Source organism: Coloeus monedula (genome assembly GCF_965178545.1).
Source record: "Coloeus monedula genome assembly, chromosome: 10".
Classification (NCBI taxonomy): domain Eukaryota; kingdom Metazoa; phylum Chordata; class Aves; order Passeriformes; family Corvidae; genus Coloeus; species Coloeus monedula.
Window position 1 is genome coordinate 11,654,075 of NC_138790.1, and position 26,221 is coordinate 11,680,295.

General features: G+C 38.1%; 1 protein-coding gene across 1 annotated transcript in view; it reads right to left on the bottom strand.

The window, feature by feature from the left end:
• The window catches only part of SLC9A9 (solute carrier family 9 member A9), a gene marked incomplete at both ends in the record, with an annotated part of 176,634 nt that overhangs the window by 14,067 nt on the left and 136,346 nt on the right, over positions 1–26,221 (bottom strand). The gene's annotated exons all lie outside the window — the stretch shown is intronic.

The window sequence follows — 26,221 nt, forward strand, 5'->3', positions numbered from 1 at the left end:
TCCTAGTGTTTTACACAGTCTCTACTTCTTCTGGACAAGGACTGCTTTTTCTTCCTTTCTGCCTGGCCAGTAGTGCCACTCTCTCTGCTCCCCCAGGAGCCAGAGCAAACCTGAGTGTGATCAACTGTGGATGTCTGGACCTAGGAAAACAGCAGTGAAGGAGGGAGCTGTGCTGGGGCAGGGTGTTCCCAGTGCCTCTGCCTGTGACAGTTTCTCTCCCAGTGGTGGATGCTCATCTTCTGCGGAGTTAAGTGAACTCCAACACAGAGATACTGGGTATGGTCTCCAGAAATCTGTTCAGCCTTTTGTCAGGAAGGTTTAATAGTGTGGCAGTAGCTGGTATGTAGTGTGTGAGCAATCATTTGTGGGTGTCAGTGTCACGAAAGATTTAAATGAGATTGCCTCTCCTTAGTTGTACTTCCTCAGTCTACAGAAATACCCTGAAGGGTCAATTTCCCTTCATTCATTTGGATCATTAGCATTGCCATGATCTAGAACAGTGATTGACACCATTACTAAAAATACGTATTTTTCACTCTGTAGCTATTTGTTTTCCAGAGGACCACTGGAGCAGCTCCCTCTGCTATTTTTGGCATATACACATCTAGATAGTAGGCAAGAGCTCTCTTGTCTACAGTCTAGAGGTGTATATGCCAAATAATTTAGGAAGTCTGGCCCTTCCAAATCATTATTTTATGTATCTGTGCATGATGGTGGGTGTTATTCCAGATTCTTTCATAGTAGTTCTTGATCCAACCCCAGGAAAGCTCTGTTTGATCAGTGAGGGATTTGAACTAAATTTCTGCAAGACATTAAATTAACATTTATAATAGAAATATCTTTGATTTCTCAGTTGAAAATATTTCTGGGTTTAGATGCCTGACACTTCAATGAAAAGTCAGAATTTTTCCAAGGGCTTTTTTATTCAGTTGAAAGCTGATTTTTCAGTTGAAAAAATTTGACCATCACATTAAAGAAAAACACAGCTTTGTCTTACTTAGGACAGTAGTCAAGGACAGAAGTTTGTAAGTATTTTGGATTTAGGATGGCTATGTATGTCTGGCCTCAGTACCAAATGAAGTCTTTGAACCACTTTTGATGGAAAAGGGTAATTCAAGGACATGGAGTTACATGGAAAATTGGATAAAACGCAATGTGTTTTAAATAAAAGCCAATTGTGTCAGATTAGACCAGTATCTGTCTTTGATAAGATAACTGTTTGGCTAGCCAAGGTTGAAGTAGCAAATCAAATATATATATGTAGTTTTCAGTAACGCACATGAGGTACGTTATCTCACGGGACATTATTATTTGAGAGAGACAAAGGGGAATAGTATGCATTTGAAGACAGATAAGAAATTAATTTCCTGTTCAGCCAGCTTAGAAAGGGCATTTAGGAAGGGAAGAGAGGCTGTATGGGGTGTGCCTCAGGCCCAAGTCGTGGGAATGGAGAACTTTGAATTTGGTGGCGTTGCATGGCTGTCCTTTGCTGTGTTTATCAGTTACTATAAAATACATTATGCCCTCTCTGTATCATTCCCTCCTTGGTTTTCTTATTTCTAGTTATTTCTCTCAGTATCACGCTGATTGTCACTTACAGTAAAGCACTCTGACATATGAGAGGTGCCTGAGACGTGCATGTTTCCTCTCCTGTCACTCTGGGGCATGAGGCATTGTCCTGTGAACCTTCTCAGGTGGGCAAACTGAAAGGAGCCTGTGACATATGAAGTGAAAGGAATTTAAGACGCAGAAAGGTTTAATAGCAGAGCACTCTTTTGACCTCACAGTTTTGACAAAGAAACTCTTAAAACATCATATTGAGAGGCAAGCAGAAGACTTCTTATCCTGAAAGAAAAGATGACAGCAGATTATCTTTTCTGGCTGCAGTAACATTGTCTGGATGGTTAAATCAGGCTTCTATGTTTGTGTAAAGATGAGATGGAACTTGGAACAGACCTAGTTTTGAGATTCTGTGTGTCAGGTAGTTTTATTTGCCTGCATCTCAGTTCTGTCACTGAGGAAACTGAGAGACCTCATTCAATCTTTGGCCATAACCAGCTGAGCTACATTCACTTCAAGTTCTGTTCCTAGCATCAGCAATGTACAGAAAATACTCTGCAATATCCTTGAGGAATTGAGACTGGCAGGTCCCAGCTCCCAGGCAGTATCCGTGCCTCTGCTGTACCAAGTAATTCTAGTTTACTCAATATTGCACTGTCCATACCTGCAGGGTTTGACTTTCAGTTAAGGCACAGGTGATCCCTCTGTGTATGTGTGCACGATATCATCGTGGGGTGGCCTAGCAAAGGGCAGAAAATTCAAATACACAATACCAGTACTAATACTATTTGGATTTTCCTATTGGCAATGTAATGCTACCTAAAAGCTATTTGAACTCATATAAACACTTCCATTTTAAATGTTTTTTCAGTAGCCAAAGGATGACTGTTTTGGAATACATTTGTGATTCACTTTCCTCCCTCCTCCAGTTCTGGACCTGCCCTAATGATCTTTGTCTTTGAGATGCCAAGATAAACTGTTGTACATGTGCATTTGTGTTTACACCATGAAAATTAGAGTGAACTTGGAGGAGTTAGGAGGTAGTAATAAGGGACAAGGAACAGCATAATTGGATGCATTTTGCATTTGGGTGTCTGTCAAGCTAGATGAAGGGGTTGGGAGAGGAGACTCATCAACTTACTTGTCATATTAAACTCACTCCTGATGTTTGGATGGAGAGTTGAGAGGTGAGCAAAGCCTGCAATGGGAAGGTGGATAGAAAAAGTGGTAGCATGTCCACTGATCACTTAGACATGAGCAAAACAGTTTTGAAGGAAAAATTAGGCTTTTGTGGATAAACATTGGTTTGTACCATAGTGTACACTGCGTGCTGAATGAAAATAGTAGAGATATTTTCTAACTTTTGGAGCTGAAACACTGTAGCTTTAGAAGAGCAAAAACTTTTGGTGTGCTGCTGTTATTAAGAGTGAGATCCTGCTAAGGGGTTGTTGACTTATCCCCTAGATTTTAGACTTGGTGATGATTTGTCATTCTAAATCCCAGGGGTTCATGTACGCAGTATGTCCTCCCTTTTTGTTTCTTCTTCCTTTTGACTCTTTCTTGTCTTGTTCCCTGGGTTTTCTGCTTGACATAATTTTCAAAGATAACTCCCACCCCATCATTCATGTCTCACTCAGGGTTAAGAATTGTCCTTCTACCTCTGTTGGTCGGCATCTTAACACGTTATCTACCTATTAAATTTTCCAGACAGCATTTTCTTTGCGTTGTCCCTCACACTTCCATTGAGTTTTCTTAGAAAAATACTTCAAAAAAGATTTAAGTAGTTCAAGTTCCTTGAAATATTATATTATTATACAAAAAATATGCTGTCTGATAGAGGTATAGAAAGAAATTGTCTGTATCTCTGAATGGTCTGTATGTGTCTTGCAGGTTGCTGTCCTGTAGGGTGTGGAAAAACTTTGGTTTTTGTGCAGTGTCTAGCACAGCAGAGCCTATAGTTTTTTACTTATTGTTCTGAAAAAAAATGTATAGACATAATAATAAAAAAATAGCAGATGATTTTTCATTAATATTGTGCAGGAGTTTTCTATCATGATGTTTATACACACATTCTCCATCATACCTCACCTCCCAGTATTAAGTATAAAAAGAGTTCTATTATTAAAATGGTGCCTACTCATGATTTTATGTTGTTTAGTTAAAGATCAAAATTAAAACTAGAAAAAGTAAAACCCCGAACCCTAAGAAATAATAAACAAGATGTTTTGGTTGGTTTTCATTCTGTTGTCTTTCAGTACCCTTTTATGCAGTGCAGGAGTGATTTCCTCAAAATGAGTTTCTCTTTGGCTTTTGGGCATTAATGTGCCAATTTTCTTTCTGCTACTGAATATTATCTGATCCTGAAAGTGACTACAGTTGAATTAATGTTCCTGTCAATCACAGCTGATTATCTGAGTCTTATTTGGACCGAAATTGAAAATTCCTTAATAGTGTGATGTTGGCACTTAGGTATTTTCTCACAATGGCCAGATCATGCTCCCTCCTTCCTTGCCCCTCTGCATGCATTCCATCTGTGACCAGCTGCAATGGTTACAGTCTCATGCCAAGTCTTGGGTTAAATCTCTGCATTTCACCTGTGAAATGAGAGAGATGCAATGGCAGAAGGAGGTGTTAGCTGAGCTTAGGAATCAGCCAAGTTCTTCAGCTTTTCTTTTGCACTGCAGCAATGCTGTTGGTGCAGCAGTTGCTTGAAGGTGAAGCTATTGCTACACTATCATATGTGAAGGAAGATTCTGACCCAGTCTACTTATCCTCTTTTCCCAGGTTTTTCAGGATACGGCTTGATTCCCCTCTACCTGCACAGCTCCCACGAGATGTTAGAATAACATAATATCTGGATATTTGTCCTCAAACTAGCACCTCACATTAATAATTAATAATTTCATTTGCTAGCAAGGGTTGTGTTTACAAGGACAGTGTAACTTTACATCGTGAGCAAAATTTGATGAAAATCATGCTGGGGAAAAAAAAAAGCTTTAAAGGGTTTTTATAAAGTTGTAGAAGGAAATAAAGTAATAGAAAAGAAACTAAACCAACATGCAATTTTGAAGTATTGAGGAAGAACTCAACACACTAAACCCACCATTTTCCTTATCTGCATGATGGACCTGTGTAATGGCACGATTGATTTTAATAATTTTAAAATTGATACTTTTAATATTTAATCTGTTTATGCATAGCATAATATTAAGTCTAATTTCTGCCTAACTAAAGCATTGATTTCTGCTCCTTCCAAGAACTCATAAAACAAAGATAAAAGATCCTTTTTGCAACTTGTTTCACATACCTTCTCTTTTGTATTTGATATAAGTAGGTTGTGCCACATACTTTATGGAAAATTTGGTTTAAATTGATGAAGCATAGCATAAGCTAAAGCAGTCACACGACTTCTAGGACATCACAGTTTTGGTGTTTAGGAAGTCTTGGGAAGTTATCAAAAGGGCAAAACTCAAAAATTGGAACCAGGGGGAAACACTTTCCCTCAGATTTTCAGACTCCTTTCCCTGTTTACATTTCTGAGTAAGTGTTCTCAGGTTTTGATTCCACGGAATTAATGATTCCTATGAAACAGTTCGCAAAATAGGTATAAGTTGTTTGGTTTGTTTCAGAAAAAACTTTTGGAGTCCCATCCACATTAGAGTTTTTGATGAAAACAAAGCATGCTGATGGGTATTGGAGCACACTGAATCCCATTAGCCCACTTGTATGTGTGCACAGATGAATCTATTCACACCAGGAGCCAGTGTGGAACAGATGTTACCTTTGAAAAATTGATTTGTTCATAGAGTTTATTTATTCTGTTTGTGCTATTAATCTTTGGCATCTCTCCAAAGAACTGCTAGAATGCTCAGACTTTTTGCTGGGCTTTGCTACTTAATTTGTTAGCTTTGGGCACGTTTATATTCACGGCTGTACCATCGAAACTTAAATCAGGCAATTCAATCATAAATTAGGTACATTGAGTGTCTAGTGCACTAAAGGTGTCCACTCAAGGTTTTGCCTGACTTTAAGTCAGTTTTAAAATATCTCTATGGAGCCAGCATGACTTTGAATAAAGATTGGGTGTAAGTTCCCCACCTGCTTAATGGGGTAATGCTGAGAACAGGGGAAGAGAGATTTTTCACAAGTTAACATTAGACCAGCAGTCACATAAACCAAACTGCTAGATGAAAATAGCAAGCTCATGCAAAACAGTCCTACAAAGACAGATTGCTTCCCTTTCCTCTTATACTGTCTAGCCAGCATGACTGGGCAGGACTTTGTTCTGAAATGGGAATCCCCTGTGTCTGGGCTGCAGACATCTCTTTTAAAAACAGAAAAGGAAGTAACTAATTTTTGTGATCAGCAGTGAACCAAGTGTGGTGGTAGATACATAATAATGTAAAAAATGTTAATGAACACTTACATGTAGTTATGATATTGCTTTGTTATAATAGGTCAGGGGGTGCAGTTCTATACTCCTTGCTGATAAACCATTTTCTCAGCAAGCCTCTGACCTTCTCATTTGTGTAGGTATGGTGTAGTGTGCCCAGGAGTTATGGGACTCCATGCTGCTGAGGTTCTATAAAGTCCTTATGAAATATGTTTCTGAAACTTATTCTTTGGGATATTTCGGTGTTGTAGCACTCAGCACTGCATCACCTAACTGCCAGATCCCAAAGTGCCTGCTGGAATCGTGAGCTTTGAGTTCTATAATAACAAGGTTTAGTTGTAAAGAGACTTTTGAGTCCTGATGAGTGAAAATCCACTGAGGCTACATTGAAATGAGATGCTGAGAGAGGGTGGGAAGCATCAATACCTCTCCCTGTTTGGCTCTCTGCTCTGGGAGGCACTTGCATCAGTGGATCTGTCTTGGGTATTGAACTAGTATGTCATATTAGATATTCTCTGTGGAAAGTAGTGCTGCCTCTCATAACTCCAGACACCTAATGGCCCTGGGGAATAGAGCACATTCCAAAGCCTCATTTCATGTTTACTTTCCCTGATCCAGAGTTGCAAGTTGAACCACAGTAAGGGCTACATGGCATTCTATGATAGATCTCTGTGAGTCCCATTTATGATAGTAGTAGTAGTAGTATTTAGATGTAAGCCTCAATTTTCCTTATGTGAGGCAAAGACAGGTTTCAGAGTCCATTCATCTCTCTGCCTCATGGACCATTTAATCGTTTAGACAAGATAAAGTTGTTTTAATAGAAGAAACCAAGGGAACTCTGTACCTGAAGGGGTTTTCAAAATTTTCTAAAAATTGAGATTCATTCTCTGATGCAAATATGTGGCTCTTTATACATTAAGTAGCTGGTGAGCTCTGCTGGGATGGGGAAAAGCTGCCCTCAAAGGGTCTTGTCTTCTTGTGAGCATGTCTACAGAACAGGAGCAGAGCCAGTCTTGAGGCATGATCCAGGATGGCAGCACTTACAGCTGGGTTGAAGGCTCTGCCTGCCGGTGGGAATACAGACACCTGGGCCAGGAATTTACCAACACAGAATGTAGATGCTTCTGGAAATAGTTCACAAATAAAAAGTATCGTATCTGCCATTTAGATTGATAACCATCGGCATATGTAGAGCCTTGGAAGCTTCTAACTTGTTTTGGACATTTTTTTCTGGAAATTATAGAATGCTGGTATACTGCTTCTTGTGCCCTTGTAATTTTAGTTGGGCACACTGAAAGTGTGTTCTTGAATCCAATGGTTTTTGTTCCTTTGGGTTTATCCTGTGAATCATGCTGTAGTTTTATGAAACAAGATTAGAGCCCTAAATATATCAGGAGCATTATATATATATATATGTATTTTTTTAGCTCAGCACTGCAACCGTTTTAGAAAATTACTTACACAGAGAAATACAGTAATATAAGAAATATGTCATGCAAGATGTCTATGCAAATCAAGTCAGTATATACTAAAAAGCAAGAAGTAACTGATGCCCTTGGGTGACAGACTAAAGAGGAAATAGAAAAGTGAGAAATAGCATAATAAATCTAAGTATTATTAGAATTAGGATATCTGTCTAGGATATCTGCCTGCAAAATGGAAGAATATTTTATGGAATTTCATTTACATTAGTTAACCAAGAAGACTATTTACTGTGCAAAAATGCAGCTATTCTTTAACTTTGGGTTAGTCCTCTCTGCTTTCAAATGCAGCATGGCCCACTGCTGAGATGCACTGATTTCTGCAGGCTTAGATTCTTATCCCAAAGATAACTGCCAAGTCACGCTAAGGATTTCCTGTACTGAGAAAGCCAGGTGTGTGGGGCATGATATTTTGTAATACAGTGGGCCCTTTTCCAAGGTGTTAACTGCTTTTTTTCTTTTTAGTATCCAGATAGACATATCCTTTGTGTGTTTGAAGCTGGACACTAAGAAAAGAGGCTGTTTGGAGTCAGTAAGAAAGGTGTTCATAACAAATACATACAGAAAAATCTCCATAGCTAAATGAGTATTTTGAGGGAAAAAAAGTAGCCTAACAACTCAGTTTTGCCCACAAGGCAATTCTGCTGTAGGAATATTTTTGTGTCATCTTAGTATCTATTTAAAACATTAGGCAAGTGGAGTAGTGCTCTGCTAATTAATCAAAAATAGATGGACCTGTCCTCCCCACATGTTCTTTCTCTACAAGTCTTCCTGGACGATTCCTGTACCAACTAAAGGTCTGCCTACTCTGTTCAGAGCCCTGCTCCCTGGTAGCCAGGACTATGGAAAGGCAATAATCCTAACTGGATCAAGCTATTGAGAAAAGCAGGAAAGGAGAGACAGCTGGTAGCACTGGAGAGTTTCAGTGGGAACACACAGAGAAGGGGCAGGACTGGCTGATTTCCTTCCCTGGTTCCTCTGGTCAGGTCACCATTTTGGTCAGTCACAGATAAAACAAACATCCTGTATGTAGCTTTTCCCTACTAGTTTTTTGCCTTTTTATGGCTTCTGTTCCAGGTACTTTTCTCTTTCCCCCGACTCACTTTTTAATGGACTCATCTTCTTCTTTTTTTTTTTTTGACATTCAGAATTACTTTCAAAATTTTTACATTTAGTAAACTACATTGTAACTGAGGATTAGTAATGTGTTTTAATGGTTTTTTTATTTTTCTTTGTATCTGAACCCACAAATACTTTAAAAATGTTTGACCTTTGTGATTACTAAACCTGAAATTTGTTTTTGATGTTTTTGCATTTTGCTTTTCTCTGTCAACTGAATTAGGTTTGTGTGTTGCATTTCAAATGTCTTGTATTGTTTTGAATACATGTTGGTTTTGTGGATTAGTTATAACTTACTCTACCTTTTAGAAACACAAGAACTGATGTCCCTGCTTGATATCTGTCTAAAGAACACCAGGAAACATTCAGGTTTCTACTCTTGAATCAAAACATATTTTTTAGTTGTAAGCTGAAATATATTTACTAATCTGCTTTGCTGAAAGCATACTCTTCATTGAGAAAAAAATTCTTAAGTGTTTTTATACAGTTACTACAGTATGAGTAAACACAAAGACCTATTTTATTTTTCATTCTAGGTTGCATTTACTACCAGGCATCAGATTTAATAGTAGGGACTTAACAGCTTGTGCATAGGCAGCATAAAATTTGTCATAAAAAATATGACAAATGAAAGGGCAGATGAGGAAGACATTGCTCTGGGATTCTCATCATGATATTTGATAAAATTCAGAGCTCCACCATGAACTTCAAGATAAGGGAAATAAATCTAGAATACAATAAAGATACCTGAAGGTCACATGTCAGCCAGTGAACATATAGCTTTTGAGATGAGATTCAAAGATGGCAAAACAGAGAAAATGTCATAAAATGCAGATTAACAGGAGCAGAAAATAAGGCTGTGGCAAACTTTTTAGAATTTCTTCCAAGTCTAGGGATTCTAGTTAAGAACCTTGGGATCTATTCAGTTAATCTATGAAGGCTCTATTTGGCCTCTTGATCTGTGAGATAAATCTGATTCTCAAAGCACAGCGTTTTGCATAAGCTTCACTTTGTTTATAAAGTTGTCAATTAGTGAATTCAAAACATATTTAATATTTTTATTTATCTGAACAGTGGCAGAAGGTGCATTTTACTCCTTTTCTTACTATCTGTGGTACTTTAAAAGTTTTTGCCCAGATCAGATTACTGCAAAAGAAAATAACAACCCAATCAGAGCTGAAGTGGAAGAAATGCATGGCACCTTTCAAGTAACAACATGTGCTAATCTGGGTTTTCCAAGACTGGCCATGGCTGACACTCCAGGTGCAGAATCGTTCCCTTAGGAAACATATATATAATTTTTCCTCCCTTAAAGGGAAAGAAGGGTCAGAAGAAAAATATACAATAATCCATGGAAAAGGGAAAAGTCTAACATGAATTTTCAAATAGCAAATGAAATCATATTGATTTTTGGGAAATGATATATTTTTAGTTATTGTAAGGTGTTTGTAGAATATTAAAATGTATTTTGTGTTGAGCAGGAAAATAAGAATACACATCCTTTAATGTTGGCAAGTGTGTGCAGTTTGGAAAGGACAGATGCTATTAAATTTTTTTCCCAGTAGGAAATACTCCACAGTCATCAGGCTTCCACATATAAGTAGGTCAAGAAAGACTTCTTCCAAAATTTTTACTTTTTAGCTGCAAACAGCAAACTATTCCTCATTTTCATGTCCAAAAGGCCATACTAAACCTGACCTCGAGCTTATGTACAGTTTTACTTGACCTTTATTTAGAATCCCTTTTGCTTGAAAATTGCCTTTTGTTGTCACTAAAAATATACTTCACTGTCAAGATGAGTCAGTATTCAAAGGGAAGAGCTTTCAATCCAGTATAGAGGTGCAGTGGAATCCTTCAGTGATGTCAGTGGAAATATTTCCACCTATTTTGATAGCACCAAGGTTTTCTTCCACCTACTTTATTATGTCAGTTGCTTTCCTTACATTTTTTCCCTTCTGTTTTTTTCCTCTGGATTACAAAAAACCCCCTATTTTTTCAGTGGAGCAACATATGTGTTTGTGTATATAGAAGCATTCAATTCTCCATTTATGCAGTGGCAGTTACATTGTGTAACTGGCATCTTTCATCATTCCCATCTTCATGAAAGAAATGGTATTACTTTTGCTTCTCTTCAATTGTTTAACATGTGCACAAAAGCAGAGTTTTCAAGCATGATTCTCATTTTGTTATTTCTTCTAAATATCAACCTGTTTTTTGTAGCAAAACATAGTGACTCTGCCTGTAGACAGCATACTGATAGCATAAGAAATGCTCACTGGCCAGTTTTGTGGCTTGCTTCTCTCCTGACAGCAAATCTGATGAGAAAGTTTTGATAAGAGCTGGAGCAATAGCAGAATAGGGATCTATGAAGTTAATGTTTTCTTTCTTTCCAAAATTTAAAACATTCTAGGTTTTTTTTTTTCTCTCCAGACTGTCTTCCATACCATGAACACTTTTCCTTTCTATTGGCAAGTACTTTTATATCCACGACTTGTGGAGAGTAAAAAATCCTTATAAAAAGTGTGAATCATCTTTGAAAGCAAAGTTGCAGGTGCAATTTACTGTTCCTGCATCTATAGAAATGGGTATCTGGTACTTAAAGGCTCTGTACTGTGGTTTATTCAGCTGCAAAAGGGGAACAGTAATATTTATATCAGACATGCTTTTGAAAGAGTAAATACTGTAAGGTGATTGAGACCTGTGCTGACAGACTTTTCTGATACATGCATTAAAGGCCTTTGGTTTGAAAATTCGGCCCAAAGAGGGCCAAATCTGTGCATATTAAGAGAGATTAAAAAGCTTCCCTTGACTTCACTGGTGCTGATCATGGCCGTGCAACTCTGGCAAGTTACACAGTGAAACTGTTGCCAATCTGGGCACAGAAGTCATAGGTCCTTTACCTTGCAAACCTCTGTCATATGCTAAAATTTGTGGTTAAGAAGAAGTTTCCTTAAGATTCTTCTTGAAAGTTCAGGGTATTTCTAATTCAGCAGTTCTTGAATATTTAGTGTATTTTGTGAAATTTGACTCCTAAAATTAGAGCCATATTTAAAGGGGGAAAAAAAATCATAGAAGTTGGGCAATATTCTTGGGTTTTATGTCTAAGCAGTATTAACAAATTAAGACATATAGCAGCAGCATGAAATCAAACTTGCATACTGTTTTGACATGTGCATCTCATGGAAGGATTGCTAATTGGTGAAAATGCCAATCATTACAGAGCGTGGCTCATGCTCAGGAGTGGATGGTATCTACTGGTGCCAAATGGCATAGAATAAATGCTGTGGGAACCAGTCATGACCAAGATTTGAAGTATTTGGGAGAGATTTCAGCATTCAAAATAGAACTTCCATAGAAACAAAAAAGCACAGAAAAGGCAGAGTTGGTTTTAGGGGAACACTGGAGTAAAGAAGAGCAAGAAATTGGGGAAAGAAAAAATATGATCAATGTATCCATATTTTGAATTTTGTTAAAAAGGAAAAATTATGTCACTTGCCCACTCTAGGCTCACACAGTGGCGCTGAAGAATCAACACAGTCACCATGGGAGTGATGTGGTCTGAGTGCCCAGTTGTTTGATGGCAGCTGGAGTAGGTGGGGTTCCCTAAGGCCCTGCCTGGGGAGCGGGGTGGTGCTGCCTCCGAGGACACACAGCCGCAGGGCATGGCTGCTGGGGTTCAGTGGCTGACCATGCTGTGCTGAGAGAGGGTGGGAAAGGGATTGGGTGAGCCAGAGCACTACTCTTCCCCAAATGTTCCTCTGTGCCCTCAGCACTGAAAGATGTTGCTGTGCATCTTATAAAAAAAAAAAATCACGTAGTCTTTTGCCATCCTTGCCTCCCAAGACTGGAGACAAAACTTGCCTCAACGTCTGAGGAGCTGTCAGCTCTGTGAGCCAGGACATTGTTTGGTTTATGTTATGCCAAAGTTCATTCTTCTGATTTGTCACTTATCCTCTAGATCCAATGATATACTTGGTGCTGCTGTCAGAGGTGCCCCTGCAGCTTCCGCAGGCTGCCCCTGCTGCTGTTCCATTCCTCGCTCAGGCTCTGGCAGTGTGGCAGCGGGAGCAGCACGGCTTAGTGGGGATCAATTGTGAGGGAATTGACTCAGTTGTCAGGACAGGCACTGCACTGCTAGAAGCAGACAGGCAAGACTTGTCATAGTCATTAAATCTAGTAAGATAAAGAACATGCTCTCCTCTGTCAGGAATAAAGAGCAACTGAAGCTTCATTAACAGGGCATTATCAAATAATTGTGAACATCATAAAATAAGCTTCCATTCACATGAGGTTAACAATTTGCCTTCTCCACTGGCTGTTAGTCACAGCCTGTTGGTGTTAGAGCTTACAATTTGCTAAGCAGTGGCCATGCTGGGGTATATTTAACTGAAGAATGAGAAACCTCGAGAGACTTGCACTTGAATTGTGAAGAACAACATTTTAAAAAAGTCTCTAATTGAAATATAAGCTAAAATGTGTTGCAGCAACAAAGGGCTGATTTTCAAATTGTGGACAACTCTGCTTTTGGGGGGTTGGGGTAGGGAAGAAATTCAGCTACTTCAGAGTTTCACCAAGATCACCGAGACACAATTTTGCTAATGGAGTAGTGGACAGAACCTTTTCTTGCTGCATCCTTTGCAGAGAATTCTCTGCATTGGAAATTTCTCCAGGTAGTAGAGAAAATACCTCAGCAAGCTTTTCTGAATCACAAGCTTGCCGGCTTGTAATTTTCAGGCTGAAGGCAGAGAGTTACATTTAAATATGTGATCCTGTATTTCTCCCCTTACAGATCAGTTCAAAGTACTGTGATTTGTCCTAGTGAGGAAGAGTGGAGCTAATTACACTGGTGGGAGGCTTTGTGTATAATTATGGAAGTTGCCTTCCACAGTAAATAGAGAGGTTTTGAATGGCTCAGTTTGGAATTGCACTATATTGTATATGGCTTAACTAATATTTATGAAAAGGGTTGTTCTTAGTTTTCACATATATCTATTTCATGTCATTTAACATATACAAAACTTAAAAAACTTGTATTACGTGCATATGTATGATAAAATCCACATGTAGCTCTTAAAACCAGTCATGAGGCAACTTTAAAATCTGAAAATGCCATGCTAATACTGAGAAAATGGATGATCCCAATGAAGGTAATGAATCTATGAAAATAATACCAGTTGATTTATAGAGATCTTTTAACTTACAGATTGGAGGTCATCAAAATGTTGTTTCGTCTATGCAGATGGTGTTATTAAATAATGATTTACATGCAATAGCTTAGATCAGTCCAATAACACCTTCTAGGATGATTAAAAGGACAGGGTCTCACAGATGGGGTTTTTTTTTGTGAAGACTTTACATCACTCTTACCTCCCCATTGAAACAACTGGATCTAGTCACCACGGAAAATTCTTCCCTCAGTTACAGCAGTTCTAATGCAGAGTAACCAACTCCATCTGTGCTGGGTTTAGCACTTGGAGTAAGAGCTAAGTTATGTCAGGAGTCATATCAACTCCATTAATTCCAAAGGGCTTATTTTGGATTTCCTTTTTTGTTGGGCTGTTGGTTATTTTATTGATGCTAATACAAGGTGGCAGTGAATGTGCACTATTTTTGCATGTAATTCATCTATACACTTTTCCTGTATGTTATTTTGACAACAATTTGTGTAACTGTAGTTTTCTTAAAACACAGAACAAAAAAGTCACCTGTGTGCTCAATGCCATGCCTTTTACAAATGTAGTTGAAACATAGTCCAAGAGGAGTAGCTGAAATTCTTTGCAGAATCATTATACCTCCTGAGCTTCCAAGATCTTTATCATTTACTGTGAAATTTTTTGCTAGAAGACTTTATTCACCTCTTTTGTTTCCCCTTCCCTGAAATTTGTGCACTCTAGCAGCAGTCATCAAAACTGCAGGTATTAAGGCACAGGGTACAGAATCACAGGAATCTAATAATCTCCTGACTGTGACAGATCGTAGCTCTTGAGAATTAGTCTTGAGCATTGTTTGATAGTTACAGTTTTGCACACAGTAGCTCTAAAAAATGCTCAGTGCTGAGGAACTTACACCCACCCCTGCAAGCAGCTAGAATTCAGATGAATGGTAATGAGAATTGTTCATGCATCAGAAGGAGAAAAGAATGCAAGAAAAGTAGTTTCTCTCCTGAAGCAGCCTGTCTCCTTGACTGTCAGGAGAAGGAACGCATACCTTAGGAAATCAGTCTTCTCTTGTTAATTCCAGCTGAAATGGCTCAAAAAGGTTTCTTCCAAGTGTTTTGACAGAAAGTACAGAGAAGGATAAGAGGTCTATTCCTCCAATACTTCAGCTGGAACTAACACAGGAAGGCTTTTAAAAAATAATATAGTGAGGGGGCTCCATAGTTAAAGTGGGAGCTTATGCATTATTATCCAAGTTAAAATAAAACTTCTACATCTGAAAAATTAAAAGCAAAACAACATAAAAAGAAGGAAGACCTTGCTAAAAAACAGAAGCCTCTAAAAAGTGGAAATAAGGACTTAGTCCTCTTGTCCAGTGCCTAGAAAAAGAGATGGTGCTGACAGCATGTCTTATGAGAGGAAGTCAGGAAGGTCCCCAAATGCACACCAAATGCAAAGCAAATAAGTATTTTAATTCAATCTGTCAAAATTAATTAGAAACAAGATTAAAAAACCTCCTTACAATCAGATGAAGCATTAGCTTGTTAATGTTAATTCCCATTCTGTTGTTGTGATAAACTGAGTCATAGCTATTTGCTTTGCAGCTGATCAACTACCCTACAGAAAGTTTGAGTAGAAAATATCTATCTGTAGTGACAAGCTGTGGAGAGGGAGGCAAGATTTGCTGAAGCTTCTGCTGCAGGAACTCTCTCCCCACCCCAGAGAACAGCACGCCTTTCAGGGAAGGGGGATGGGAGTGGGTCCCCAAAATACCTTATGAGGAGCTCATGAGAAAGCACTTGTGGTGCCTTGAGCTTCCAACCTGATCAGATCCACAGCTTCTGGCTTACAGCTGTATTTAATAGCTGAACTGCTTGATCTGTTCCTGAATGTGCACTCAGGAGGCAGCAGCTCTGGCTTGGCACGGCTCTCACGTGTGGGTTCAGGTGGCAGTTCCCTTGCACATGGAGGCAGAGCTGGCATGAGGTCCATTTGGGCTCATTTGTGTTGATTGGACCTGCCACTGTGGGCATGAAATCACACCCCAAACTTATTTTATGCCTTGTGTAAGGTTTGATCTGACCAGTTCTGTAGGGATGTTCCTGTACCCCTCACTGTGCAGGAGTGTTGTGCACTCTCAGAACTGCTGCGTGCCCAGGCTGAGTGTGGCGAGGATTGGTCCAGGAGATGTCTATTTTGATCAGACCTGTCTCATACTAGGAAAATATTTTAAGTGTGTCATTATTGAAATAGATAGAAGATTATTATTCTGTGCTTTACAGGTGATGGATATGTTAATAGAGGAAAACTGAGAAAGCATTCCAAGACATAATATTAATTTTGCAGTTGTACCATAATGGAAGCATCCATGTACTTAAGCTTAAAAAATAGGACCTAGCCCTTCTAGATGCAAAAGTAAAACTATCACCATAAATACATGGCTGTTTTATTGAATCTACAGCAAAAGAGCCTAAAGCAAAACCATAGAGAAGTAGGTGTGTGTATTGCTATGTAAGAAGTTAAAATAAAAATGTAATTTTCAGCTATACTTTGTGTGCTTGGAAAAACTGGTGAAGGTGCATAAAAGGAGCACAGTTGGCGTTTTACCCTGTTAAGAATAAACCACAAGTCACCTGCATTATTAGCCACTAATCTCCTTAGGTTCCTAATCATATCCCTGTGCATGTTAAGAAGCAACCTGGGCTGGGAAGAGATGTATCAAAGTGGTAGATGCCTTAGTATCCCTGTAATTTGGAGAGGGTTGTGAAGATATTTCATTTCTGCCTTATTTCCTAAAGTGACATGGTAAGTTAGTTGTCCTTGTACAATCCCTAACACATTGAGACAGCAGTGAATTCAACCAAAAAACCCCCTTCTGCTGCCAGGTGAGTTACTGGCCATTTTTTTTACATAATAGCCTAGGCGTTAAAGCACTGATCTGGGAAGTGAAAGATCAGGATTTTTGCTTCCTCTCAGCCCAAGAGAGTTTGAAACCACTGTTTCTATTTCCTAAAAATATCCTATCAGGCAAGATAGAGATCAGACTGTGTTGAGACTATGCTTTCTCTCTTCAGTCCTGCTGCTGAAGTTGCACTGTTCTGTGAGAATGAAAGTCAGGGAAATGACAGTAGAAAAATATTATATTCAATGTGGACTGCATATGGATGTAAATGTATGAATATTTTAATATTTTTAATCTTCCCTTATATTTTAAGATCTAAGGTATTATTGACTATCAAAGATAACATAATGGTGTTTTTATATTGCCTCTTTAAATTTGTGTGGCAGCTTAGGGAAAAATCAGATCCTGAGCTGCCTTATCTACATTTTCATGGGTCATCAACAAATAGCATTTTCTGCATCACACAAAGTGTAAGTCTCCAGTTTAGCTGGGAGGACCAAGCCCTAAAGACCAATCACAATCTTTATTCACTCCAGTTGCCGCTGATACTTGCCATGTTACAAAATATCAGTAGCAATTTAACTATGTTATAGCAGCCTGTATGTATCTATGTTTTACTTCTGAGTTTTAATTAAATGGGAATGAACCTGATATGCAGTCATTTGTGCAGAAAGTGTAACCGTCTTTTATGCATTTGAAACTTTTGGATGCCTGCAGTACATGAAAAGCACTCTATGGGTACTTGCATTATTGCATATTTCATTATAATGTAATTCTGTATTAGATATTCTATTTATGCAGAATCCAAAAATAGTTCATGCTGTGTAGCAATGCAAATTTTTGTGAATAACCCACAAAGAATTTCAAAGCCTTAACCATTTGTGACATGCACTATTCTGTATCTTTAATGAGGACTCAATCTTTGAATAAATTATACTGGTCTTTTTATGAGTAAAAACCATTTCTGTGCTTCCCCATTAAAGAACAGTCTATCACTTCTTATCTTAATGATATTGGAAATATTAGGGCTTATTGTTACTGCTCAAAATTCCTCAAACTGGTTTTAGATGTTGTATCAACAGTGGAAGTGTAAATCAGGTTTCTGCACTTGAAGGCTGTGCCCCCCTTCCCACCTGACAGCTGATCACCAGAGAATGAGGCAGCATCAGCAGTTTCATGGCCAAGACTATGTAGGATAGTGCAAGAGCTGAGGAAAATCCACTTTCCTCATATTTAGTCTCAAGGAATCCAACTTAAACCAATGTATAACAAAGGGAATTTCCTTTCCCACTAGTGTGGGGAAGTGGTGGATGTGAGTTTCTGAGACTGAAGACACTGAAGCCAAAGATGTGTGCAGCGAAAGGCCTGCAGGTGTGCATTGCCAGCCCTCCCACACTGGTGTGAACCTGACTGCAGGGCTGTGCTTAGGGATGTTCTGCTGGTGTTAACAGTCGCTGAGCAGAGACCACAGGTCCTTAGTGGAGCAAACAGCAAAATGAAATGAAGGGGAAACCTCCTCTTGAACTGCCTAAGAGATGTTGCACAGCTGGGGCTTTCTACTTTTTAAAATAGATAGCACTGAGCAGAAGTTTGCCTACTAAGGATATAATAAATAACAATTTACTGAATGAGTTCAGAAAATCACCGTGTTGCTTTTGGCAAATTGAATAAAACATGCACTATAAACTCCTAATGAACAAATAGCAAAGCACTCCAAGTCCATTAGCACTAGGAACTTTTTAGAATTTTAGATTTTACCATTCATAGCACAACTGTGTTCAGTACATAATTACATGGAAGAACAAAATTTAAAAATCTGTAGAATTGTCTGCATAAATAAGACATCCTTTGCGATACTTTAAGTATTTAAGAGATGAAAACTATTTTTCTTTGGGTATAATAGCACAAGTTAAAAATTTTGAAGAAAATAATCAGATCAAAATACTTATTCCATTCCTTCATGTATTTAAGTATGCATTTCAAGAAGCTTGTATTATAGTGTAAGATGAAAGACAGCCTTTGTCTTGGGACTTTTACATCCTCTGACAATAGTTAAAGTGAGCTAGTAAGATGTGAAGATCTGCTGCAATACCTCATACAAACTTGTAGTCAGCCCTGCATGAGTGTTTTCATTCCTCTGATCTATCCTCTTCATCTTTCCTTGGCATCCCCTTGAGAAGAAGAGCTGAATTAAGAACTGGTACTAAGATTGGTTGATTCATAGTCTATCTGAATGCAGGATGATGTTCATGTTCTAGTGAATCATGCATCTATTTCAATGTCAGAAAATAGAAAATGGCTCTTGAGTTTCTCTGCTGCCAAAAATTGCTTCATTTTGAATTGCTGATTGCCAGAGTGTTCTTAAAATTAGAGGCAAAAAAATTTTCTTTCCTCTCACATTTGCACATTCACCTCAGCCTTATGCCGAGGTGGTGCTGTGTTAGGGTGCTAAAAGTAGTTTAGTTAAACTTGAAACTATCATAGCCAACACAAACTAAGGGTACCAATGGTGCTTTTTCCAGAGCAAACACCTAAAATGGGAAGAATGCCAGTAGTACAGGCCAAGCTTCCAAATAAGTCTGGTATGGAGGGTCTCATTCATACCTACTTGAATGCACTGGAACATATCTGTGACTTTAAGGAGTTTGCATCCAGATATTAACTTTCTGTAAAAGAGTTCAGTTCAACAATATTTTCTGATGGAAAATCATTAATGTGCTCTTTGCCATTCCTGGTTGATAACATTAATCATACTGATTCCTTTAGTCTCACAGCTTTTACCGGAATACTGCTGTAATTTAACATTAATAACAGCCCCTTACTAGGAAGTATTACCAATTTCTTGCCTAGGTGATGTTATAATTAGCAATATCTTGCTGTGACAATTGCTGCTGTGAAAGAAGTGCCATTTATAGATGGTATTACAGATGCTGCCTGTGCTGCGTGCACGTCCAGGCATTCCAATATACATTAAATGTCTGGAAACACAACAGTGGAAGATACACATGCAGAAAAACACTTTAAAACACCTTAGATGTACTGCAAAGTAACTTCTTGCACTTACAGAGGTGTAAATGAAATAATAAGAGACTCGATAGAAGGTTTTAAGTTATGCTTGATTGAATCTGTGCTATAAGCTTCTGGCACTCTTATATCATACTTAGGTCTCTTGGGTGCTATTAAGTATTGTCAGCCAACAAACTATAATTTCATGCTTGAGTGGACTCATACAAGCCTAGGCTTCTGCTTCTTTGTACAGTCAACCTTCAGTTTGCTGTAATAATAAAGTGAAAAGGGGAGGGAAATAAAGAATTGTCACACAGAAAGATAATACTTATCAGTAAAATCATGATGGTTTAAGCTATAATTTGTCTGGCTCAATAAACTGCAAGTCCATTTACTTTGCTAAGCTTTAGATCAACTCCCTCAAGTTGTGTATTTTCATTTGACAGGTACTGTAACAGGCATGTACGTAGGTAAAAATAAGCTGCAGAGCTGGAAAGTGTTTTTTGTTTGGTTTTTTTTGTTCTGTTTTTGTTTTTCTTTTTTTGAGGGGGAGTGACTTTGTACTGGAAAGACTAAGGTGTATTTCCTCTATGAATAACTTTATTTTTAAATTATAAATGCCCGTATGGGGTGATGTTTGTGATTTCTATCTACTGCAGGTTTTAATCATTTTAATATATTAGATGAAAGATGGTTATAGTTGCATAAAGAGCCATGTACTTATATTGGGCCAACTAGAATCTGTGAGAAGTCTCTGTATTCAACTGAGGTCCTTGTTATCAGAAATTTGGAGAACTACACACACAAAAGGTACAATACGTCATGTGAGCCAGGATGTTAAATAGAAAAGCTGGTAGTTCTGTGTAATTGTGCACAATAAGCTCTAGGTCAGGTTCTGCCTTAAATGCTGTGCAAAACTCTCATAAAAATCAATGAGCATTTGATGCAAAGAACAGAAAACCAGGCCCAGCATCTCTGATAGATGACATCAAGGATTGGATAACAGCTTCCAGAAAAGCACTTCCCTGCTCCTCAGATTGCTGCAATAATGACATGCTCTCCTCCTCCACTTGTCCTGTCCCTGCATTGCTTAACAATTAATTGAATGTATATTTGTTTTTGAATTCCCATAAAGTTTCTCCCATGTGACTATTTCTTCCTTTAAAGGCAAATACTACTTTGAATGCTTTAAAGAAATGCTTTAAAGAAATCAGGAAATTTGATATGATGGCTTTCTTACCAGTGAAGTAACACCTTTGGCAAAAAAAACTCCATTTCCAGATTGACTTAGTGTTTGTATTATTTTATGTAACTTTAAGAGCTAAAATTAGACTATGAAAAAGAATCTTATTTTTCTCTAGTTTTCCCTTGTCTGTTCCTTTTCTCTATAATTTAATTTTTGTTTGTTTGTTTTTGTTTTAAACATGTAAACAGACCTTTCTGCAATGTCCTGAATCTTAGTGTCAGGATGAAAGACCTAAATAGTCAAAATTCAAGCTCTATTTCCTTTTGATTATATTTTGTGGAAACAAAATACCCGAAGGTTCTTTATTTCAGGACTGTGGTGTTGAAAGGGTGGGCTTACAGTTTTATATTTTATGATAAAAATATCAAGAAATGATCACGAATAATCTTTGTGTGTTTCCCTGCAATATAAGAGTGAAAAGGATCATATGTCAAATATTGTATAAGAACCAGAGATTTTTCTTTAACACTTTGCATTTGATTTTGCATTCATACTTGTTATTTAAGTCATGCTTAGTAATTTGTTATTGTAAAAAAAAAATACCTGGACATCAATGAGACTTTCAAAGAATTGACATGAGTGAAACTTTACGAATGAGAATGACTTTACTTGCTTATTCAGCATGGAATTGTTTCAGAATTATTTATCTAGGTTTCTTTCTGTGAATGGAGGACAAACTGAGGTCATTTATTATTATGGCTAATTATTAGCCATGTTTATTTATTAGGTTAATTTTCAGAGTTTCAACAATCCTATGTCCTTGAAAGGGTCAGGAAATAGCACCAAATCAGCTTTACTGATTATCTGTGCTGTAGAAAGAACAATGAGTTTTTCTAGATCGTGTACTTGAAAATGTGTTTTGGGAATGAGCTTTGAACCAACTTCAGGCAATTGTTTCTAATGATAAAATACCTTCTGGGGACCCTTCCAGTACTGCTTAAGTTTGCACTGTTTGAGGGAGCTTATGACACAGTCAGCTGCTTCTGTTGTGCTCATCTTATGAGATCCACTATAATTCATTTACTGTGGTTTGTGCTTTCATCTCAGCTTTTATGATGATCTGCTTTTACAACCTGCAAAACTGACTCTTGGGCTCTCTTGGCATATCTGTGCTATGCTGGCTACCTTTCCTGCCAGCCCATTCTGCAGTACTGCTTCCATGGTACCTGGCTTGGCTTGAGCTAACTTGGCTACTGCTGCTTTGGTTCATGATTGGACTGAATTCTCTGTCAAATAAGATTCTTTTCTCTGTTTGAAAACTGTCCAGCAAAATGAGCTTCTGGTCCAAAACTAGGATGCTGTGTGCTATTTTGCTGTTTTCACTGAAGTAGTAAAAGAAGAAAAAATCAGAATATTGGTAATTAAGAAACTTTTAGAAGTTATTTTAGAAGTAATCAAGAAACCTCTCCAGCAGGTAAAAGAAAATAGTGTGTACATGTATGCTTACAGGCTCTTCCTTGCCTTTTCCTTCCAAAGATGTCTGTCTCTGATATGAGAGTGACAAGTCAGCCCAGAAGGAAAATTCAGCTGAAAAGACCACAAAGTGCTGAGTTTCTCTTTGATTGTCTGTTCACCCTGGAATGCACTTTTGCTTTTAGTAGCTTTTCCATTTTCTCCCAGGCACAGAATAGTACTTATCTTGCTCAATAGGCAGCCATTATGTCTGTTTTATCCACGTACAAAGCACAGGAGAAATAAAATGATAGGTGCCCTGATAAGGAGGATAAACTTTTGAAGTCTACGAATAATGCAATTCCTTTTGGCTGATTGATTTCAGGTAAGTGCAAAGGACATAAACAGCTTTATTTTTAAAAAAACCAAAACAACAAATGGAAAGGCATGAATCTGAATGATGGATAACTGCAGTTTAAGCAGAAACACTTTTAGGAGTTACTTTATGGAGAATTGTCTCAGTCTGTCCCAGACACCTGCTTCTATTCAGTGTACCTTAGTGTTAGTTCCTCAGATTGAAAAGAAATCTGTAAAGAAGGAGAAAGCTCTCCTCCCCCTACTCTCCTGGTATCACTGCGTGTGAACCACTCAAAAAGAAGAGTTTTGTGCAAAGTTAGGCAGCTACATTGCTCTTTGGTAGCTTGGAGCAATGTCAAGGGTGCAGTAGGCCTGTCATTGCAATACTCCTGGAAGCCATCCCAGCAAGCTGACAACAATCACAGTACCTCTCCTGCCTCCCTCTGGCCCCTCACATATGCCATGAGATAAGCAGCCTGAGCACTCTGGTCATGTTAGTCTTGGAGGGCCAGATCATGTGCAATACCATCCTCACCCCTTCGCGACAAAAAATGGTTGGACTTTGCTGCAGGTGGGTCCAAAACCTGTCTTGCAATTTAACACTTATGAAGTATTTAAAGAAACTTACCATGCATTTGATGTCTTTGACCCTCTTCCTTCCCTTCTTGCTTTCTTCTATTTTAATCTTGCATATGTTTTCCTGTTATGCAGTAACTATTTTTTTCTCAGTACAAGTTTCAGTGTGTACTATTGAAGTACGTGTCCCACAACACAATGTAGGCTTCTCCTTATGAAGATGGTGAACATTTCTATCCAGAAATATCTAAGTGCATGCATTGCATTCTCCTTTTCTCATCTTCAATTTCCATTATTTTTACACTTCTGTGTTTTAGTGCAGCAATCCCAAGTCCTTCTTTCTCTTCTCACTATAGAGCATGAGAAACTGGGAGAAAAGTGTAGTTATCTTCCTGATGGATGCTACAGAACAGCCAGCAAGAGCGAGAATGCCCCCACATGAGGAAGCAAGAATTAGATGAATTCTGGGAGAGAAAAATCCTTAGTGGATGAAGAGCCTTGTATAAAATCATATTAAGCCAGAAATTATTCCAGAGTTTAGTCTAGAGCAGCTGGAAAACCAGGTGTAGGTTGCTTGCAAGACATTTTTATTACACTAATTTTCCTTCATTTTTTAGAATTGTAACTGGGATTCCAGGCCTGTGTAGAGGAAGAATTCCAGCTCTAGTCAGGTACACGTCTGAGGACTGTGCAGGCAAAACCAAGTGATATTTGCTAGAGGGAGTAAGTAGAGATGCTGGGACTGAGCAGAGTTAAAAACAAATTGCTATTAGCTGGGAGCAAAGTTACAACTTTTTTGGGGATGCTGTGGAATGGGACAATTTTGCTTGCCATTTGCCTGAGCTCTGCCCATATACACACAGGCTCTTGACCTTGCAGGATGAAATTTCCACCTACTGATTCATTTGTTAGCTAAACTTGCCTACATCTGCTTTGAAAAAACACAACAGTTTGAAGATACATATATAGTGCTGGATTATAAATCTGTGGTGTCCCTTTTTCCTGATAAATTCTTGAAAAACCTTTGTTTATTCCCTTGCTTTCCCACTAGCCTTCAGTAGGATGTTACGGCTTCAAATGGTGTAATGCATTGTAGGCTGTAAAAACAAGTTGACACAGACTCACTGGAAATTGCTCCCTGTCAGATGCAAGTATTTTATTTTGCATTTTTCTTGTTTAAGTTGTTGAGATAGAAATCCAAGAGGATAACTCTAAGTATGAAAATGATCTGTTCTTCATTGTTATTATTTCAATATTAACATTTCTTAGCCTAGATTTTAGAGAATGATATGTTTTTCCTAGGTGTTGATACCTGATTCAAAGAGACTTTTGCTGAAAGAAAGCAGTACTCATTGAACCCATTTGGCTCTGGATCAGGCTTCTGATGTTTCCTTCAGAATAAAAATAAAATTTGACTTTCAAACAGGATTTCAGGGATTTTTTGCATAGTTCTACCCTAGCATGGCATGTTTCCTTTGCCTAAGATCACTGAACTAATTGGAAATCATTCATAACGACAGCAAGGAACAGCACAACTTTTTGATTTCCTTAGTGATATTTCCTCCCTCTTGCTTTCTTCCTGTGAAATAAATAGGCATAAGAGATGTTATTGCCAGAAGAGTGGGTAGATTTGTGTTAATGCCTAAGAGCAAATGTCAAACTATAGAAATGTCAGAGTTTTGTATGCTTTCGAAGTATATGAACAGATAGATTATCAGTTTGCTGTATTTTTCTTTGAAAACTTTATCATAATCCTCTCTGCAATCTTGTACTGGGGACAAGTACTATGCTACATGACAATTTCTTCTTCTAAATTTAGCAACACAGTTTTATAACATTAGGCAGGGAAAGGCAAAAGAAAGTTTGGATAATTTTTCTCTCCTTGAGAAGAATGTCTTTCGGAAATAGTCATACCAAAGAAAAGCTTAGAGCTGTGAGTCACAGCGTTAGTGGGTTGTACCATCATTCCATGCAGGAATATGGGCATACATTTTCAGGATTAGTGAAATGTAGATGTATTATTTGTAATAAATATACATTTTAGGGTAGTGGCACAGCTATAATCTCTGAACATCTGAATTCTAAAGAAAGATTATGACTTGACTGGTTATGAGTGACATGAATAAATGTGTTCTTTAGAAAATACTATTTTTTAAAATCACTTGAAATATTTTCTTGAAATGCAAAGGACATAGAAACCAGAATTTCTAGAATAAAGCATTGGGCACCCATATTCAAGATCTCTACCATACAGATAATCTCTGAGAAGTGGTGCTTCTGGTGCTTTCTACAGACTTTTCATTTTACATGTACTGCTGTCTAACTTTTTCATATTTATTTCTCTTTCCCTCTTCTGCCTCTGTCTCTTGTTTTCTATTTCTACCCTTTTTCATGTCTTTGACCCATGCTTCTGTCTTGCTTCTGCCTCTCACATTTTGCCTGCTCTTTTTTTTTCTTCCCAGGAGAAATTCCCCCTTCTCTCACCCCATTCATCTGTTCCTTCTGTCTTATGGTTTCTAGGATATACCGCAACCACAGGCTATTTCTTCTGAGAATGGGGTGGGTAAAGCCTGTCATGTTGGTACTCAGCATTAACATTTAAACATATTTTCTCACTTCATATAACATTTACCTACTATTTCTATGTATACTTGGAGAATTATCCAAGGGAAACATTTTAATGCTAAGTGCTTTTTGGCCTTTAAAATTGTTTGAGTAGATGAATTAAGGCAAAACATTCATTTTTAACCAAAAAGATGTTTTTTCCATCAAAAGTCTCTTTGAAGGATAACTTCAGTTGAACTCTCCAAGGAAGCTGTATTCCCAAAGAATTACATTTTATCAGCTGAAATGTGTTTCATTCTAGCTTGCTGTAGCTGGTATCAGGAAAAACATATATGCAGCCTGAACATTAATTTCTGCTCAGTAGTGCAGGGTGGTTGACCAATAGATGTGCTATTGGATAATGGAGACAGTATTGGCAGGGCCTTGCCTGTTCAGCTCCTGAGCCAGCATGCACAGAAGTCAGTAGGT